General features: G+C 45.9%; 1 protein-coding gene across 1 annotated transcript in view; it reads left to right on the forward strand.

The window, feature by feature from the left end:
* Positions 1 to 9,333, forward strand: part of LOC102382107 (extracellular calcium-sensing receptor) — a 130,539-nt gene that overhangs the window by 94,541 nt on the left and 26,665 nt on the right.

Consider the following 9,333-nt stretch of genomic DNA (forward strand, 5'->3'; position numbering starts at 1 on the left):
ACTAACCTAGGGATAGCACAAAGTATAATTTTTCATATTGACTGACACGGAGTAAATTCCTCATTGCAATGCTACTGCAAAGGTCTGTATGATCATAAGCAGCAGGCCTAGACCCATGTGATTGCATAGCCAAAGCCCTACATGGCACAGTGTTATTTTCAACAGATTCTACCTCCCAAATTCTCAGTGTGTACAACTGTCCATCAGATCCCTGCTGGATCTCTCCCTGCCATTCTTCAGTAGCCCCTAGGCACCCTCAGAAGGAGTCTGGGAGCAGCAGCAATAAACAGCATTTCAGATTAAATTCAAAACCTGAGATCTTAACCCTTTCTAATTATTGCAGATATCCAGCCTTTTTTCCTAAAAAGCCATGTCATGAGTCCTTTTTTTGCCCAACTATAGACATTTTGCTGGTCTATATTCCCCTACCATTCTAGTATTTATCTTTACTTCCTGTCCTAAACTGTTGTGATGCATGGCTATGCACTGATAAGCAGCTGCTGTGTTCCATTCCAGAGGTGGTTATCAATAATTGATGTAGTGATTCCTGTTTATTGTACTTGTAAGTTTATAAAGTTTTTCAGATTTCTTCAGGATGAAAAGCTCTATTTGCAAAAATAATACGTTTTTTATTAATTCATAGTCTGTTGTCTTCTTTGCTTCACCTTAGAACAAATAAGTAGCTAGCTGAAGCAGTCTCTGAACCATAAGATAATATCTTTAAGAATTCAAGGAGCATGGATGAGGTACCACAGAGCAAGAGAAGGGCAATTATAGTACCTAACTTAAAAAAAGAGAAAAAGGAGGACTTGGAAAATCATCGATCAGTTGGCCTAACACGTATACCTTGAGAAACACAAAAATAAATTATAAGCACTTAGAAGGTAACAACATGATAAAAATCAGCCCACATCTAGTTGTCAAGATCAAATCATGTCACACCAATTTAATTTCCTTCTTTGAGAGGATAACTGGCCTGTTAGATAAGAAGGAAGAAAAAGATATGATATCATAAGACTGTTTCGCATGACATTCTTATAAACAAACTACAAAAATTGATTAAATCAGCATATGGTTGTGAAAAACTGGTTGAAAACGCAGCACTTTAAGAGTATGTATCAATGATTTGCTGTCAAAGTCAAAGGTAGTTCAGGTGAGACCCTGCAGGGGTCTGTTTTGGAACTGATTCTTCTCAATGTGTTCAATAAAAAATATTGACTATATAATAGTGAAGACATTTATAAAAGTTGCAGTAGACATTAAGCTGGGAAGGGTAGCAAGTACAATGGAGGATGGGATCAGAATTCAAAATGCTCTTGATTAACTGGAGTAATGGTCCAACAATTTCATTAAAGACAAGTGCAAAGGAGTTATGTAAGAAGGAAAAACCATGTGCAGAAATACAAAGTGGGAAAAACTTAGTTAGGCAGCAGTACAGAAAAGGATCTAGGATTTATTGTGCTCCCAAACTTAATATGGATCAATTCTATGATGTTGTTGCAAAATAAGTAAACCCAATTCTGTGAGGTATTGACAGGCATGTCATCAGTAGATATGAGATTCAAGAAATTTTAGTTATAACTTTTATTGGACCAACGGTATAGTTGGGAGAGCTGCTGGACAAGCTGGAACCTGCACTGCTTATTCAATAAAAATAATTTCTAACAACTAGCTGTATCCTCACTCCTAGTTGACCACTGCCTCTCATTATGACCCTCCCCTTCTTCCCCCAGCCCTAGGCAAAAGCAGGGGTCCAAGCACTTTCAAGTCCCTGCCCTCTCCATCCCTGCCTTCCCAAGTCAGGAAAGCACACTGCAGATTTTAGTCAACTGCAGACCACTGAAGTGTATTGAACTCATATTGAAGAGGGAAGGGAAAGAGAAAAATAAAAATGCCCCAAGCCACAGGTCATCCATCCCCTGAGACCTCCAAAACATAGAGGATCATAGAACCATAAAGAAATAGAGCTGGAAGAGATTGTCAGAGGTCATCTAGTCCAACCCCCTGCTTGAGGCAAGATCATCCCTATCCAAACCATTCTATACAATCCATAATCAAAACTCTGCACAGGACAACCATCAACCCTAGCACACACAGACCTAGCACCCTAACCTGCCACAGGTAAAGCAAGGCAACCATGGCAGTAGCCAGTGTCCTGTTTCTGTGAAATGTCAATATATGCTCAATAAAGGGCCATCTCCCACACTACAGAGGAAAGCAAAAATTCCCACAGTCTGTACTAGTCTGACCATAGGGTAAAATTTCTTCCTGACCTCAAGTATGGTCATCAGTCAGACCCTGAGCAGAGGGGCAAGACCCTCTAGTTAGGAACCTCCAGCTTTGGTCCCAGCAGGAGCGTCGGCACACAGCAGTCAAAGTCCCCAGCCTTGGCTGTAGCCAACACCCAATGCTTCTGGGAAGGATTAAAAACACCCTGCCATATGTAGCAGAAAAGGGCAGGGGGAAGTAACAAGCAAAGCCCAGAAACATGGGAAATACGCATAGTAGGACATAGGCACAAATACGCCTAAACCATCCCTGGCCAGTGGCTGTCTAACCTCTTCTTGAACACCTCTAGTGATGGAGAGGCCGGAACTTCCTAGGGGAAGAATGCCTCACTGTTCTAACAGGGATAAAGTTTTTTCTGGATATCCAATCTAAATTTACTATGCTGCAACTTTAAGCCATTAATCAAAGTCCTCTCTACAGAAAAAGAGAAAGGTTGCTTTCCTTCTTCTTTATGACAGCCCTTCAAATAACTGAAGACTGTTATCATGTCCCCTCTTAAGTGCCTTTTCCACAAGCTTGATCCTGCCTATCTCCTTCAGCCTATCCTCATATGACCTGCTTTCTAAGCCCTTGATCATCTTTGTTACCTGCCTCTGGACCCTCTAACTTCTCCCCATCCTTTTTAAAATGTGGAGTCCAGAACTGCACCCAGTACTCCAGATGAGGCCTAACCAATGCCTAACCAGTACTATCCTTCCTGTGTCTTACACCTAATGCTTCTATTGATGCATCCCAAAACTGCATTCATCTTTTGTGTGGCTGCATCACACTGCAGACTCACATTGAGTCTGTGATCTACCAAGACTCCCAAGTCCTTTTCCATAGTTCTGCCATCAGGCCAGGTGTCACCAACCTGATTGCCTTCTATGATAAGATGACTGGCACTATGGGTGTGGGGAAAGCAGTGGATATGATATACTTAGACTTTAACAAGACTTTTGATACAGTCTCCCACAGCATTCTTGCAAGCAAGCTGAGGAAGTATGGGTTGGATGAATGGACTGTAAGATGGATAGCAAGCTGGCTGGATCATCAAGCTCAATGGGTAGTGATAAATGGCTTGATGTCTAGTTGGCAGCCAGTATCAAGGGGAGTGTTCCAAGGGTTGGTCCTCAGGCCAGCTTTGTTCAATATCTTCATTAATAATCTGTAAAATGGGATGGGATGCATCCGCAGCAAGTTCACAGATGACACCAAGCTGGTGGGAGTAGTAAGTACGCTGGAGGGTAGGGCTAGGATTCAGAGTGACCTAGACAAATTGGAGGATTGGGCCAAAAGAAATTTCATTAGGTTCAATAAGGACAAATGCAAAGCCCTGAACTTAGGACAGAACAATTCCATGCACCAGGACAGGCTGGAGGCTGACTGGCTGGGCAGCAGCTCTGCAAAAAAGGACCTGGGGCTTACAGTGGACAAGAAGCTGAATGAGCCAACAGTGTGCCCTTGTTGCCAAGAAAGCTAGCAGCATACTGGGCTGCCTTAGCAGTGGACAAGAAGTTGAATGAGCCAACAGTGTGCCCTTGTTGCCAAGAAAGCTAGCAGCATACTGGGCTGCCTTAGTAGGAGTGTTGCCAGCAGATCAAGTGAAGTAATTATTCCCCTGTATTCTGCACTAGTGAAGCCACACCTGGAGTACAGTGTCCAGGTTTGGGTTCCCCCACTACAGAAAGGATACGGACAAGTTGGAGAGAGTCCAGCAGAGAGCAATGAAAATGGTTAGGTGGCAGTGGCACATGACTTCTGAGGAGAGCCTGAGGGAATGGGGCTTATTTAGTCTGCAGAAAAGAAGACTGAAGGAGCCTTTAACTACCTGAAGGGTGATTCCAGAGGATGGAGCTAGATTATTCTCAGTGGTGGCAGATGACCGAACAAGGAGTCTCAAGTTGCAGCAAGGGAAGTTTAGGTTGGATATTAGGAAAAACTCTCTCACTAGGAGGGTGGTAAAGTACTGAAATGAGTTACCTAGAGAGGTGGTGGAATCTCTATCCTTGGAGGTTTTTAAAGCCCAACTCAACAAAGACCTGTCTGGAATTATCTAGTTGGGGATGGCCCTACTTTGAGTGGGTAATTGGACTAGATGACCTCCTGAGGTCCCTTCCAACCCTATTTTTTTATGATTCTATGATTTGTATTTGTGTTTTTAATTATTCCTCCCGAATATGCACCTTGCATTCGTCTACATTGAATTTCGTCCTGTTAGCTCTAGCCCAATTTTACAATCTGTCGATATCTTCTAAATTGCACTCACATTTTCCACCATGTTTGTAGTACTTCTCAGTTTTGTGTCATATGCAAACTTGCTCAGGAAGCTTTCTGTGCCATTATCCAAATCATTAATAAACACATAGAACAACAGAAGAGATGCTTATGATACTCCACCTGAAACCTCCTGCCTATCTGGCATGGACCCGTTAATGATGATTCTTTGCTTGTGGCTATTGAGCCTGTTATCTTTCCACCTTATAGTAGTTTTTAGGGGTGCACCGATAATAATTTTTTGGGCCAATACCAATGGCCAATTATTAGCGAGCCATATCAGCTGATACCGATTTCATAGACATCAGGGCTGGAAGGGACTTCGGAAGATCATCGAGTCCAGCCCCCCGCCCAAAGGGCAGGAAGTCAGCTGGGGTCATAGGATCCCACCAAGATAAGCATCCAGTTTCATCTTGAAGGTGTTCAATGAAGGCGCTTGAGCCACCTCCGGTGGCAGGCTGTTCCAGACCTTGGGGACTCGGACAGTAAAGAAGGTCTTCCTTATGTCCAGCCTGAAACGATCTTGAAGTAGTTTGTGACCATTCGACCTCGTCATCCCTTGGGGCGCTCTGGTGAACAGACGTTCCCCCAGATGCTGGTGGTCACCCCTGATAAACTTGTAGGTGGCCATCAGATCACCCCTGAGCCTGCGCTTTTTCAGGCTAAAGAGCCCCAGGGCTCTCAGCCTGTCATCGTAGGGTCTGCTTCCCTGACCGCTGATCATGCACGTGGCTCTTCTCTGGACTCTCTCAAGCTTCTTCACATCCTTTTTGAATTGTGGAGCCCAAAACTGGACACAGTACTCCAGCTGCGGCCTCACTAAGGCCGAGTACAGGAGGAGAATGACGTCCCGGGATTTGCTTGAGAAGCATCTATGGATGCAAGCCAGCGTTTTGGTCGCTTTACTAGCCGCCGCATCGCATTGCAGGCTCATGTTCATCTTGTGGTCAATGATGACCCCCAAGTCTCTTTCTTCCATAGTGCTAGCCAACATAGCCCTGCCGAGCCTATAAGGATGCTGCGGGTTTTTTTTCCCAAGGTGGAGAACCTTGCATTTATCGGCGTTGAACACCATCAGATTCTCGTCCACCCACTTGCTGAGCCTGTCCAGGTCAGCCTGGATAACCTGCCTGTCTTCTGGTGTGGATGCTTTGCCCCAAAGTTTGGTGTCATCGGCGAACTTGGCCAGTCCGCTTCTGACTCCAGTGTCCACATCATTAATGAAGATGGTGAACAGTATGGGTCCAAGAACAGAGCCTTGGGGGACCCCACTGGTCACAGGACACCACGATGAGTGACTTCCATCGATTACTACCCTCTGGGGCCGACCCCGGAGCCAATTTTCCAGCCAGCGGATCGTGGAGGACCCAAGGCGACCATTGGCCAGTTTCTCCAAGAGGCGATCATGGGACACCAGATAGAAGGCTTTTTTGAAGTCAAGATATATGACATCAATCTCTTCTCCCTTGTCCAGGTGATAGGTCACCTGGTCGTAGAAGGAAATGAGATTGGTCAAGCAAGACCTACCCGCAACAAACCCGTGCTGGCTATCCCTTAAGATGTTGGCGTCGGCCAGTCCATTAAGGATGGCCTCTTTAATAAACTTTTCTAAGATCTTCCCCGGGATAGAAGTCAGGCTGATGGGCCTATAGTTAGCTGGATCCACTTTCCTCCCTTTCTTGAAGATAGGCACCACATTGGCCTTCTTCCAGTCTTCGGGCACTACACCAGAGCGCCAAGAGTTTTCAAAGATCCGTGCTAGAGGCTGGGCTATGATGCTTGCCAGCTCCTTGAGTACCCTGGGGTGGATATTGGCAATATCCAATTGCCAATATGCAGCCCAGCAGCTTGGAGACCAGTATCTGGCTGGTAAGTCAGCCCCACTCCCTCCCTCACAGATTGAGGCCATGGTGAGGGAGAGAGTGGGGCTGGGGTTGGGGCAGGTGCTGCCCAGCTAGGGCGGGGCAGAGAATGGAGCTGTGAGCAGCTTGTCCAGGCAACATGATGGGGAAGGGGGGGGGTGGCTTCTGCCACTACGTACGCCCCTGGGGAAGACATGTGCCCACTGGATCTATGTGCAGGGCGAGGCTGGGCTGCCACTATGAGCTGGGGCCAGGAGTGGCACTGGGCTTTTCCTAGCTGGGGGTGGGGGGGGCTAGGCAGAGGCTGTGCTCAAGGTGGGAGGCAGCAGCACTAGAAGGGGGGACTACAGTGGATTTTGGGGTGGCTGTAGCCCACCCTGTAGTCCCCCCTTCCAGCGCCACCACTGCCCATACTCAAGCATAGCCCCACCCCCCATAAAGAGCCCGGCACAGCTCCCAACCCCAGCCTGCAGCAGCAGCCTGCCCTTGCCCTGTACACAGATCCAGGGGGCATTTGCCTCCCCATGGCTTCCCTGGGGGTGTGGGCCCCCTTCCTCTGCCCCAGCCTCCCCCCCTCCCTCACCACAGGGGCCTTGATTTGCACCCGCTCCCCCATACACCACTTTCCCACAACAGACTTACCAGCTAGATGCTGCTTTCCAAGCTGCCAGGCTGCCTGTGTGCATGCTGCAGCTGCCGCCTTCACACAGCAGTCGCCATCTAGAGTTGTCAAAACTTTTGGTTTCACTTAATGCTCATTTCAGTTAATGCTCAGTTTTTCAGGAACCAATTAAGAGCGCTAAGCAGGGGTTGCCTGTAGTTACTTTGTCAAAGAAGGAGATGAGATTTGTTTGACAAGATGTGTTTTGCATAAATCCAAGCTGGCTTCTTGTGATCAGCCTTTCCTCCTCCAGATCCTAATAAATGGTCTTCCTTAGTATATGCTCTAGTAACTTCCCAGGTATTGAGGTGAGGTTAACCAGTCAGTGGTTCCCAAGGTCCTCCTTTTTGCCTTTTTAAAAGAGGGGCACTACCGTGGCTCTGTCTAGTCCTCTAGTATGTGGCCCATCTCCCACAACTTCAAGAAGATGCTCCAAGATCTCTGCCAGTTCCTTCCTATACCCTGGGATGAAATTAATCTGGCCTCACTGACCTGAATTCATTGAGACCTCACAAAAGCACTCTGACCATCTCTTTTGTTATCTCTTTCCTCAGCTTGCCCCCATCCTTATCGAGATAATCCTTATTAGGTGTCTGGCAGGAGCTTGATTTTTTTGTGAAGACTAAGGCAAAGTTGCTGTTGAGTAGATCCGACTTTTTTGCACCTTCAGTTAGACGTTCCCCCTGGCTTGTTAACAGATGACACACAGCTTCCTTGATCCTTCTTTTCTGGCCAGCATACTTATAGAACCTCTTCTTCTTGTCCTTAATCTCCTGTGCTAGGTGGAGCTTATTCTTTACTTTAGCCTTCCTGATTTTGTCCCTGCAGGTTCTGGCTATTTCCTGGTATGCTTCCTTGGTGACCTGCCCATTCTTCTGTTGCCTGTATTCTTTCCTTTTGCATGTGGGGCATTTTAGAAGCTCCTTGTACAGCCACATTGGTCTCTGGCCATTCTTGTGCTTTCATTGTGTCAGGACAGTTTCTTGTAAGGCTTGTTGGGCTTCCAGTACTGTGCCCTTTCCCAGCTCTCCTAGGCACTATTATCCTCCCATGTCTGTCCTCCCATGATGCTGTGCCTATTAAGTCCTTGAGTCAGATGAAATCCGCATTTTTTAAAATCTAGCATCCTAATTTTGCTGACTTCATGCTTTCCCTGTCTTAGGATCTGGAATGTTATCATATCGTGATTGCTCCCTCCCAAAGTACCCATCACTTTCCCATCCTCCATTAATTCATCTCTGTTGGTCAGGACTAGTTCCAAGATAAACAATCCAGTCCTCTAGTTGTATCCTCAACCTTCTGAAATAAAAAATTATCCTCCACACAAGTTAGGAACTGGCTTGACATTTTATGTTTGGCTGAATTATTCTTCCAGCAGATGTCTGGAAAATTGAAATCTTCCATCACTACCATCTCATAGCTTTTGGATAGATTTGTTATCTGCCTGAAGAGTGCTTCATCCACCTCCTTTTCCTGATTTGGGGGGCTGTAATAAATCTTTCATCTTTCATCTACACCCCAATGCATTCTGCTTTACCATCTTCTTCCTCCCAAACCAGGGAAGAAGTGTATGTGTTTTTGACATACAAGGCAACACCACCACCTTTCTTCCAACCCCATTGACATTCCAGTTATAAGAGCTTTCCCACCAGGTTTCTGTGTTGTCAATCAGGTCATAGCATGAATCTAAGCACTCACCCCATTCCCCCACTTTGAGGCATGTTGAGCTGGATCCTCACTCCCACTCTGTGGTGTCAAAACCACAGCAAAACCCTACTGTCGTGGAAACACACGCAGTATACTTTTGGGTCAGGTCAGCAGAAGCTTTTATTCAAATGAAAGCTACAGCTATAGGGGGGACTCTAAAGTGACATGTATTTCCCAAGCACTTGGAAGGGGTTCCCCCCCAAGAGTAAAATCAGGAGGCTTATATACTTTTTAACAGTTGCTTACAACTCATGTGATCATGAATTTGCTAAAAAAAAGCAGCTACAAACACTACTTCATTACTGCTTGGCTGTTATCAGGATGGGAATTATGGGGGAGACAAGGTTAGTTCACAAACCTCCTTCTTGCACCTGGAAATCAGAGTTGTACATACTTTTTTTTTTTCTCTTTTCTGCTATCTTCAAGGCGAAGCAGTTGCAGAGGAGTTACAAAGAACAAACACTTTCCCTTATCTGTTCTACTATACAGAGCCAGCAATTCCCCACAAAGCAGTTATGTCATCTTATAACTCGTATGATCAAAGTTTAAGGCATTTAT

The sequence above is a fragment of the Alligator sinensis genome, unplaced genomic scaffold (assembly GCF_000455745.1).
Source record: "Alligator sinensis unplaced genomic scaffold, ASM45574v1 scaffold1194_1, whole genome shotgun sequence".
In the NCBI taxonomy this organism is placed as follows: Eukaryota; Metazoa; Chordata; order Crocodylia; family Alligatoridae; genus Alligator; species Alligator sinensis.